This window comes from Podarcis filfolensis (assembly GCF_964270895.1).
Source record: "Podarcis filfolensis genome assembly, chromosome: W".
Lineage (NCBI taxonomy): Eukaryota > Metazoa > Chordata > Lepidosauria > Squamata > Lacertidae > Podarcis > Podarcis filfolensis.
This window is the reverse complement of record NC_139619.1, coordinates 39,567,323-39,577,585: the sequence shown is the minus strand read 5'-3', so window position 1 is coordinate 39,577,585 and position 10,263 is coordinate 39,567,323. Positions and strand designations below refer to the sequence as shown.

At 50.4% G+C, this 10,263-nt stretch overlaps 1 protein-coding gene across 1 annotated transcript in view; it reads left to right on the top strand.

The window, feature by feature from the left end:
• LOC310753812 (inositol polyphosphate 5-phosphatase OCRL-like) overlaps positions 1-10,263 on the top strand; it is a gene marked incomplete at both ends in the record, with an annotated part of 1,016,056 nt that overhangs the window by 249,307 nt on the left and 756,486 nt on the right.

Sequence of the window (10,263 nt, the reverse complement as noted above, 5' to 3'; positions counted from 1 at the left end):
CCAGCTGAAACCAGGTACCTTTTTCATACCACAAATGTTCTTCAGTGGTGAACCATGGCATCTCAAATTCCGCAAGGCTTCATTCCAGTGTGACCAAACCAGTTGCACTCCCCTAAATCCACCTAAATGTTATGGGGGGGATTTGTCCCACTTAAGTTGCACTTTATAGCTCAAGAGGGCCCCTCTGGCTGATAATAATATAGTAGCACAGGGGACGCATCACAGAACAACTTGCAAAGCAAAATGACATGTAGTTGGTCCACCACAATTGCAAGATTATTGCATCCTTCAGGAATGGTGTGTCCAGCTCCATCTGAGTCATCATCCAGGCACGCTGTGGAGCTGCATGGATGAGAGATGGGCATCTTTGGCCAGTCAGGGGTGAAGAGCTGGCAAGATCCCCTGTACTGAGCAGAAAAGCAAACTCTTTGGCCTCCAAGATCTCTCCCAACTCTCAGCAGCCCTCACTGTGAGCCATACTAGAGGAATTTTGTCCTGCTTTTGCTGAGCTACAACACAGGAGCGCACCCCCAGGTGGCCATGATGTGGTAACCCTGGAGAAGCATTGCAGAGCAACTGAGAAAGCAGAATGATGTTTGCGTGGACAGTCCATTAGAAAGCTGCACTATTATTGCATCGATAGCACATTGCAGAATACAGCCCCCCTCCAGGCAAAAACATCCGTCTGGTGGGACAGTAGCTTTCATTTCGGAGGTTGTGGTTTTACATCTTCCTATTTATTTATTTGTTTGTTTGTTTGTTTGTTTGAAATTATTTATTTATTTCATAAAATTTATACACACCAGATGGTTGGAAACATCAAAGCCGTTTACAGAAGGTTAAAACCATAAAATCAGGAAAAACCTACAATACATTAAACGCTGAAAAAGTGAATACCAGAATAGATCAGAACTCACTCCCAAGGTAAGGGGAAGAGACATGGCTAAGATGGCCGGACAGCTTACTCTATGGTGTTAACCCCTTCATGCACTAATTAGACTGAAGCATGTTGGTTATATGAGACTGGTTATCCCGCACAACATGCTCTCACGCAACCTATGCCCTCCAACTGAAAACCCATTTCCTGGACAATATCAACATTGTGTTTTGTGCCTGTGAACTGCACAGTGAATATTTTTATTAGAAAAGAAAACAGCCTGGTGTTTCAGCTTCTCAGAGTTGTTTTATTCAGTGCGCTGCTACAGCTTGTCACACCCAAATCCTCCAAAGGAATCTGCCAAAGTGCTTTTCCAGGCAAAAGGGGGCAGAGGGAGAGAAACCAAGAACCTCAAATTCACTAGACCAGGGATGGGGAATTGTGTGGCCCTCTAGATGTTGTTGGATTCCATCACCCCTGACCGTCAGCCATGCTGGCTGAGGCAGAAGGCCATTGGATCTGGCAATATCTGGGAACCCACAAGATTCCCTGCCCCCGCCCTACACAAACAACCAGGCACTCAGCTGTGAGGCACGCCTCTTACCGGAGGGAGGGTCACTCCAGAGGCAGCTGTGGCATGAGGGTGCTGGATCATGCCTTTGTGGGCACATCTGAGGATTAAAGAGGACCTCCTAGGAAGCGTGCTTGGAGATCTTCCTTACCACGTGGCTCTCTGGCAAAAACACAACAGTACTAACGGCCATATGGAACCACACCTCAAAGCTGGATCAGACTTCCCAGATCCTGTAGCCTACATCAGGAGGAAGACTGGGGCAGAGGGGCCTAGAGTGGGAGTCAGAGTTGCTCTTAGGGCTGCATGTCTGAAGCATGGGCAGAAATCTTTGGGTGTGAGGTTGCATGGGGCTGTCTCTTTGTGTTTTGGTGATGCCAAGCCGCCAGCCAGGAAGAAGGCAGGCAACCAACTGGCTTCAGGGGCAAGCTCCTTTGCAAAGCCAGTCTGACTTCACCAAATGCAATGGCAGAGTGACCATTCGGCCCGTGTTCTGCTTCGCTGTGAAATGGCGTGTGTTCCTCAACCCAGAGAACCTCTTTTTCAACGTCAAGCTGGTCTAAGGAAAAAAAGCATAAGATTTAGCCTTGAATCCCCACACACATGTGCTGGGAGATGCCTGCACACCACACACGTAAAGCACATCTCCTCCCACCCACACCCCAAAAGTCCTGGGAACAATGGTTTGTTAAGGGTGCTGGGAATCGTAGCACTGTGAAAAGAAAACTAAGGTTCTTAGGATTCTTTGGAGGGGGTGGAATGTTGAATAGACAGCGGCCACACGGACGGACAGACGCACACACACCCACACACCCACACCCCAGCATAGGTTCAACTTTTAGCACAAAAAGTCTTCAGCCAGATGTCATGCAACCCTTGGGCAGGGGCAACTTATCATTTTATTGATTTTCCATAACAAACAATTAAAAAGGCGGACAATCTTGCAAAGGAGTGTTGCCATTTAAACTGCTGGTGTGACGTAGGAACCCGAACAAAGAGAAGGAACCAACTACCCAGAGTCTGCTTCCGATTGCCCTTGTTCTCCACCTCCCTCTATCCTAATCAGCCGCAAACAAGAGTTCAGATTTGAAAGCCTTGTTATCACCTCATTCCCTTCAATTAGCCAGCTGCTCTGGCAGATGACATCAGTTCCTTCCCGCTCCCAATATTCCTGCTCCTAACCTGGTTAGCCATAGCCCGGAAGCTGAATCTCAGGGGAACGCCTTTGGGCTGGGAAGGGCTCATCTTTTCTGGGCCTCTTCTCCCCCTCAGGAAGGGGTGCTTGGCTCCTGGCCTGTGAAATGCGCTCAAAATGTAAAGATGCCTTCTTTCCAGAGAGCCAAGGAAGAAGGGTGGAATTTGAAATACCTCCAAACCTTCCCACGTCAGAGATGCAGGAGTTGCGTCACCTCCAACTTCCTCAGGGATGAAGCAGCTACGAAAAACGAAACATCCCACCTGGGCACGGTTTCTGAGAGAGCAACAGCAGAAGACCCAGACTCTGGCAAGATGAGCATTTGCCCAGTGGATTCTGGCCGGTCCATGAGGGCAGACAGGGGATGGCTGCGGTGGCTGCCAGCCCCTTCCCACTCCATCTCAGATACAGAACGCATTTGCTCTGCCACTCCTTGGCTCGGGCGCCACCTACTGTTGGCTTCCTTGCCTTCCACCCTCCCAGTCCCAATGAGCACCATCCACCCCTGGTCCAGAGGCGCAGAGCAGTAGTTAGGTGATCTTGCGCCCCGGCAGAACCGTCCAGATTGCGCCCCCTAGCCACGGACAAGTTAGCTCTTCTTTCTGCCTCTCCTCCACCCCCCCCCCACACACATTCAATTCACCCTGGAAGTACAAGTATCAAAAAGTAAAATGTTAGAGGTTCCCCCCCCACCCCATAGCAATATAATTGGATTCAGCTAGCTGGTCAGTCTACTTTCGGTTTCACTCCTGGCTCCTTGTTAAATTAATACTGCATCAGAAACCTCCCAAGCAGATATCCAAAGTTCTTTGTCATTTCTCCAGTTGTTAATGAGATGTCTCTTCTAGTCCAGGGGAGTCTTTTGATCTTCTTCCAGGAAACCAAGAGTCGAAAGCCTTGATTTTCCCTTTTTTTTCTTTTTTCCAGTCATTTCCACACAGTTAGTCATTATTAGAGTTATTAAAACCTTATTATATCAACAAATGCAAAATTTTTAGTCTCCCTTGCTTTCCTGCTGACCTTCAGCTTAAAGACAAACTGCTCTGGAGTGAGAAAAACCCATCACACTCGAAAAGCCCAGCTGGAGGGACCTGGAAGTGTGTGGGGAAGAGCAATTTTGTAGTGGGTTTGTTGCACAGGAGCACCAAGTTCACTAACTGGCTGATTCAGATTGAATCCCATTCAAAAAGAGTGCAATGGTGTGTGTTTCAGCCAGCCATCCGGCTGCTGCAACTATTCCCTGGGTGCCACCACACTGTCCTGTCTGTGTGTTTGGCAGGGAATGGGAGCTATGCTCCCCCCGGAGACACTCCACTCCTTCTTGCTTAGCTCTGCAGCTCAACATTTGAGGCAACCTTCACAGTTCTGGGATGCCGAGGAAGCGAACCAATAGTCACGTTCATCTGTACTGGCTCAGTATGACCTATTCTGACAGATGCTGCCTTTCATAGTCACGCCCAAGAGCCTTTCCGCTCCAGAGATCTGGGGCTGAACCCGGGATCTGCACGCAAAGGCTGGAGTAAGAAAGAGCCCTTGCCAGCTGGCCACGTTGGGCACCTGCCTGGAGAGTGGAAGCCGGGGGTTGGAGGGACATCGTGCTGCTCCTGGCAACCCCCACCCAACCCGACGTCCTCCTCCGCCTGAATCCCGCTTCCCTCGGGACGCACTTCCCATCCTGGAGCGGCTGGGGTGGGAGGCTAAGCTGGCCCAAGGACTGGCCCAAGGTAGCTCAGCCAAGTTGCCAAGGCCAGCATTTAAGACCGCGCATCCTTTCCCCTCAGATGAGAAAGCCGGGATGAGTCATGCTAGCAGCCTGTGGCCTTGATGGGCTTTGTGGCAGCCCAGCCCAGCTGCTATAGTCCGCCTCTGAACCGAGGAAGCGCAACTGGAGAGACAGAGCCCAGCACTTTTCTCACGGGACAGAAGCGCACGACTTCCCCCTCCCACGTGCCGCCCGCCCCAGTCTTTCTCCGGCGGCTCAGTTTAGTGTGCCAAGCGGCTCATCCCAGGTGGGAATTCGGGTGGCGCTGCTTGCAGAAGGAGAAGCGGCTGGCGCTAGCGGACACTCCCATTGTTCTTCTCAGGTAGGACTTCCGGGATCCAGACGAACGTTTTACCAAAAAGTATGGCTCGACTACTGATATCCCATTTAAAGGATGGCAAAAAGACCTAAGTTTGGAGCACAGGTGAAAAAAACCACGAATTACATTTAAAGTTCTGCAAGATGCAAAGGAAAGCTTGTGTTTTAAACTTGTATTTGACAGCTTGTTGCTTGGTGCGGTTAACGGAATGGGGATATTGAGAAAGAAGAGACTTGGAATTAGAAGGTTAGGATTTAAGGTAAGGTTACCAGTTTTTTTTTCAAAGAATCCGGGGACATTTTTTTTCCAAAAGAGAAACAAATGTTATTTTTTAAAAATCATTTTTTTAAAAAATAACAAGTAATATCTTCTCTTGTGGGTCTCCTCTGTCGCGTGGCCTTCCTCTGGGCCCCAGCCTGATCTCTTGGAGTGCTATCTGCCCTGGAGTAGGCTCGGGTCGGGCCTTGGCTCGGCCCCGTGTCCTTGCCCTCCTGGTGCTCTCCTACCTTTCTTCCTCAGCGTCCGCAAGGTCGGGGCTCCCCTCTTTTTTCTCCTTCCTCTTTCTCTCTCTTCCTTCTCCTTCTCCCTGGGTTGGCTCCGGGGTTTTTACTGGCCCTGGAGCAACGCTGGGCAGTCAGCCACATGGCCGGGCGCTCTCGCTCCCGCCTCAGTTTGGGTCCGGGGTGTGTGTGTCAGCGGTTCCCCCAGTTGACGCGCCGGGCATCCCTGGTTCCCCCTCGGCAGTGGCAGCGGTAGCGGTAGTCTCAGCAGCCCGGAGCCAGCCTGGTAGTGCACTTGGCTCTGGCTGGCTTCAGGAGCTGCTCATTGCCGTGGCACCCGCCATTTTGCCTAGTCATAAGTCCCCATATGATGTGTCTTGTGCCGTTGAACCAATCACGCAACATTCCTTCCCTACTAATAAATCTACAAATCTACAATCTGTTGGGGACAGATTTGTAAATCCAGGGGCTGTCCCCGGGAGACGGGGACATCTGGCAATCATTCCGCAGTCTGGATGAGTCCCTCTGTCTTGCTCTTTGATCACTGTGACCGAGCACCATTTGGGGCCGATCAGGATCTATGGGGAAGGGGATCCACCCAGAAGTTGTGGAGGGAATGGAAAGAGAAGCTTGGTCAAGAGACTGGCTCATGTCAGAAGGAGGCCTGACTGCATCCTTGGCGAAGCCCAGGGCAGGGCAGGAAGGCAGCATTGCCCAGCGGGAAGGCATTCGGAGGCAAATCATTAGCAAGGAGCAGAAAATCCCCTCCCCTTCCCTCAAGAAGACTGAAGAATCTCTAGTCGGCCTTCAGGTGAGTTCAGCATCCCAGGTCTCTGGGGTGTTCCTGTCCATTACAAAGCTGACTCGAGGCTCCGTCAACTGAGCCCCTACACTCCTTGCGTACATGAAAGGGGCACAGAAAGGATGGGAGGCAGCCTTTTCCTGGAGCCGTCTTACCTGCAGCAGTTCACTCGCTGGCTGCTGACCCTTTTCCTCCATCACCTGGATGATCCTCTCAAGAGAGGAGAGTTTCCTGCAGAGTCTGGCCAGCTGCTCATCCCTTCTCCCTGCAATCTCCTTCTCCACCTCTTCCACATGATTCAGCAGACGCTTTTCTTCTTCTTCTTCTTCTTCCAGGAACTGGCGCAGTTGTCTCAACTTCTCCACAGTCTTCAGCCTCTCCGGTTCTGAGGAGGTCTGAGTGAGGAAGATGGTCAGCCTTCAAAACATCAGCAAGAGAATTAGGATTTGAATTGAACTGCTTCCACCCTCTCAGCTCACAAGTCCTCAGGCTTCTCCTTGACTGCTTTTCACATAATAAACAACAATGGGAAATAAACTCCATTTAGCTGCATTCAAAGGTGAACTTACCTAATTCACAATTCTTGGAAAAATATGGAGACCAAAACAGCAATCTTTTGAAATTCACACCTCTGAATTTCTCAAGGTTGACCCAGCCAGGTAATGTTCACAAAAAATGAATTTATGGGGGTAAAGCACGTATCAACGTATTTATACGAGAAGGTAGCCACCCTAGCATTTGATTCATTTTCAGAATAATAAATAAATAACAAACCGATATGGAGAAAGGAGAAATGGGGAGAAGTTGAAATGGGCAGATTTCCCCCTCCCTCCTCAGTCCGGACTTGCTTCTTGAAGTGCTTGTTCCCTCACTAGTAACAAGAGGGACACTTCCAAGGAGGTCTTTGCTTTCCTTGTCCAGGTCTGCTTGATAGGCCAGAATTTCCCCTCTCGCTTTCCTCCGAATCTCCAGGCGGCGACAAAGAGAGGAGATGAATATTCTACTGGCTTCTTGGGTCCAGTGGCCTTGCTATAATAGGAAAGTAATTGACTGGAGGAAAGAAAAGTACAGAGGTTTTCAACCTTTTGGGGTCCACGGCTCCCTGGACCAACTCCCTTCTTTCTGCGGCACCCCTGTGGGGCTCAGGAGACCAGTTAGGTCCCCCCTTGCTTGCCTCCCCTCCCCCTTTCTCGAACAGCCTCCCTTGCGGAGTGCTCTCTCAGCCTCCTCTCCCCTCTCCTTAGGAGTCCTCCTCTTGGTCTCTGAGCTGCCCCCGCTGCCCCCCAGGGGCCTGGGACTTGCCTGTCCATTCCCAACAGCAAGGGCCCCTCGCCAGTTGGCTTGCTTCCTCTGAGGCCGCCTCAGCTCCTGGCAGCCCACACCCCCTGGCCAGCCCCAGAGGCACCATTCTCTGGGGGAGAACAGCTGGGCAAGCCTTGGGGAGGCAGAGATGGCATCCGAGGAGGGAGGGAAGGAAAGAGGGACAGAGGCCAGTGTCTCCCGTGGCACCCCGACCATCATTCAAGGCACCCCAGCTGCCACAGCACACTGCTTGAAAACCACTGCAGAACTGGGATGGGAAAGGTTTCTAGTCCAACTAACTGGTCTGGAGAAGAGGAAAGGCAGCCATGCTTGCTCCTTTGTCTTCTCCGAGGAGACTTCCAGCCTGACTTCTCATCTTGAGGCCCCAGCGAGAAGTGGGAAGAGGAGGAGGAGGAAGCATCCCCAGAAGAAGTGTGCTCCCCACCAGTAGGTGCTTCCACCCCCCACTCCTAAATCTGCTTCCAACAGATACTGGGGGGGGGGGCATCCTGCACCATCTGGTCAATTCCTGGTGTTAGGAGAATTAGAAGGTCTAAGATATAAACACATACATAAATACCGTAAGTAGTTCTCATCACAAGAGTATTCTGTTAAAGAAATCCGGGGGTGTTGATCTAGTCTGAAGCCCAGCTGGGGGACTAAGGCCTTGACACGACCCCGACGGGAACACCAGGGGGAGCTTGAGTTGGTTCGCATCGACAGGGCTCCCCCTACCGGTGGCTTACCCTTACTGGGACTTCCTGCAGGAGTCAAATATAGTCAGGTCCAATCAATGCCTAAGCCAATACCACTCACATTCTTTAATTTCAATAAAGTTGTGGCCAAAATTTGCCCAGTAACATAAACCTAATATCTGTGTCCTTGTGTGAGTCATTTCCAACGAGGGGAGGGGGCTGCGGGGTCTCGACACCCAAGTACATTCTAAGGACCTACTGCAAGAGGACAATAGAACTTTGGTTTGCATAGTCTGCCGCCTGGGTAAGTCCGGAGGAGAGCTTTTGCCCAGCGATTGTCACCTACGGGTAAAGTATCTTCCTGTGAGTAGGTGACCTCCCGCTTGGGGAATTCTGGCGGGGACCGATGGGTTCCCAAGTCCTTGGCCAACGACGCAGACTGGCGGTGGAATGAAGAGAATCGGTAAAACCAGTGGTTTTCTATGAATTTCCAAGTGTTTTTAGGCTTTTTTAATACAGGCGGTTCTTTTCGGAAGTGACCTGGCCTGACATTGCTACATTGTATCTAGCTGGACCATAAAGAAGGCTGATCGCCGAAGAATTGATGCTTTTGAATTCTGCTGCTGGAGGAGACTCTTGAGAGTCCCATGGACTGCAAGAAGATCAAACCTCTCCATTCTTAAGGAAATCAGCCCTGAGTGCTCACTGGAAGGACAGATCCTGAAGCTGAGACTCCAATACTTTGGCCACCTCATGAGAAGAGAAGACTACCTGGAAAAGACCCTGATGTTGGGAAAGATGGAGGGTGCAAGGAGAAGGGGACGACAGAGGACGAGATGGTTGGATCATGTTCTCGAAGCTACCAGCATGAGTTTGAGCAAAGTGCGGGAGGCAGTGGAAGACAGGAGGGCCTGGCGTGCTCTGGTCCATGGGGTCACGCAGAGTCGGACACGACTAAACGACTAAACAACATCTAGTTTTGATTGGATTAACAGGGTAACGAGGTTTTGATTGACTCAGTCCGTTGTTCTCGCAGGGGGAGCTGTCATCACCTTGTCAGCGCTCAGTGGAGCGTGCAAAACAGCTGGAGCTGAGCTGCCTCTGCAGAGCCATGGCATTGCTGCGATTGGCTGAAGGGCTACATTCAACGCCATCTGATTGGCTAGAGCGCGGAGACTTCCGGTTAGCGCCAGCGCTTAATGGCGGATCTCACCCGGAGCTCCGGGAGAGATCTGCTTCGTGGGTTCGAGTCCTGTCAGCTACGGCGAAGTGGGGGCCCTCAAAAATCACAGGCGCGTTGCCTGTGAACCGGAGACTCGGCGGGCACCTTTGCGCCCCCCCGACGCTGTGAAATAGCCTTTTTAAAGGCTGCGGAGCAGCGGAGGGGTTTTGGAGCGGTGCTGAGAGTCGTCTTCACCCAGCCTGCGAAGCGAAGCCGCGTCGCCATTAGCGGAGAGCGCTGATTTCTTCCGGCGAAATTGGATTAAAAGAACAACTATCCGTGAGTAGGATTGACCGCTAAAATATAAATTGGACTCTAAAAGCAAAGAAATTGGGCACCGAGACGGACAAGCACTAAAAAGGAAGTCTGCTTTCCGTTCTGTAGCAAGATCAAAGCGAAAGGCACTCTAGCTGTAACTGCTTGAGAGGAAATTTGTGGGAATTAAGAAATCCACCACCAAAGCAAAGAACTCCCTCCCCGAAGGCAGGAGGGGGGGGGAAGAAGATTTTAAAGTGTTTCCCTGCCAATTTAAAAGAATTGGATTAAGTACCGCTGCTCTTTTACCTGGGATCGGACTGCCGGAGAAAAGGAACCGGCTAAGGACTGTTGCTATAAGAAGGCTATAAAGTATCTTTAATTGACTTTGGCTACTTCCAACTTGAAACATTGATTTTGTTGCATTGCAAAGTTACTTACAGGACATTATTGATTGGGATCCCCTTGAAAGAGAAAAGAAAAATTGGAAGGGACTAGGAAACTTTTGTTATTTTTTTTTAAGAGTGTGGGACTATTTTGAGAAGTAAAGAATTGACTCTACGCCCTCTAGAGGACTTACAAATTGTTTCAGCAACAAGTGGAGTTTAAAATCTGAGAACTTTTGTTTGATAGCTCAAAAGTGTGGGAATGACCTTGACTAAAAGACTTTGTTATGGCAGATGGTAAAGAGAAAGGGGATTTATAAGAAACAACCTTGAGATCTGGCAGACAATACAAAATTGACCCTTCCATGCAAAGAAGG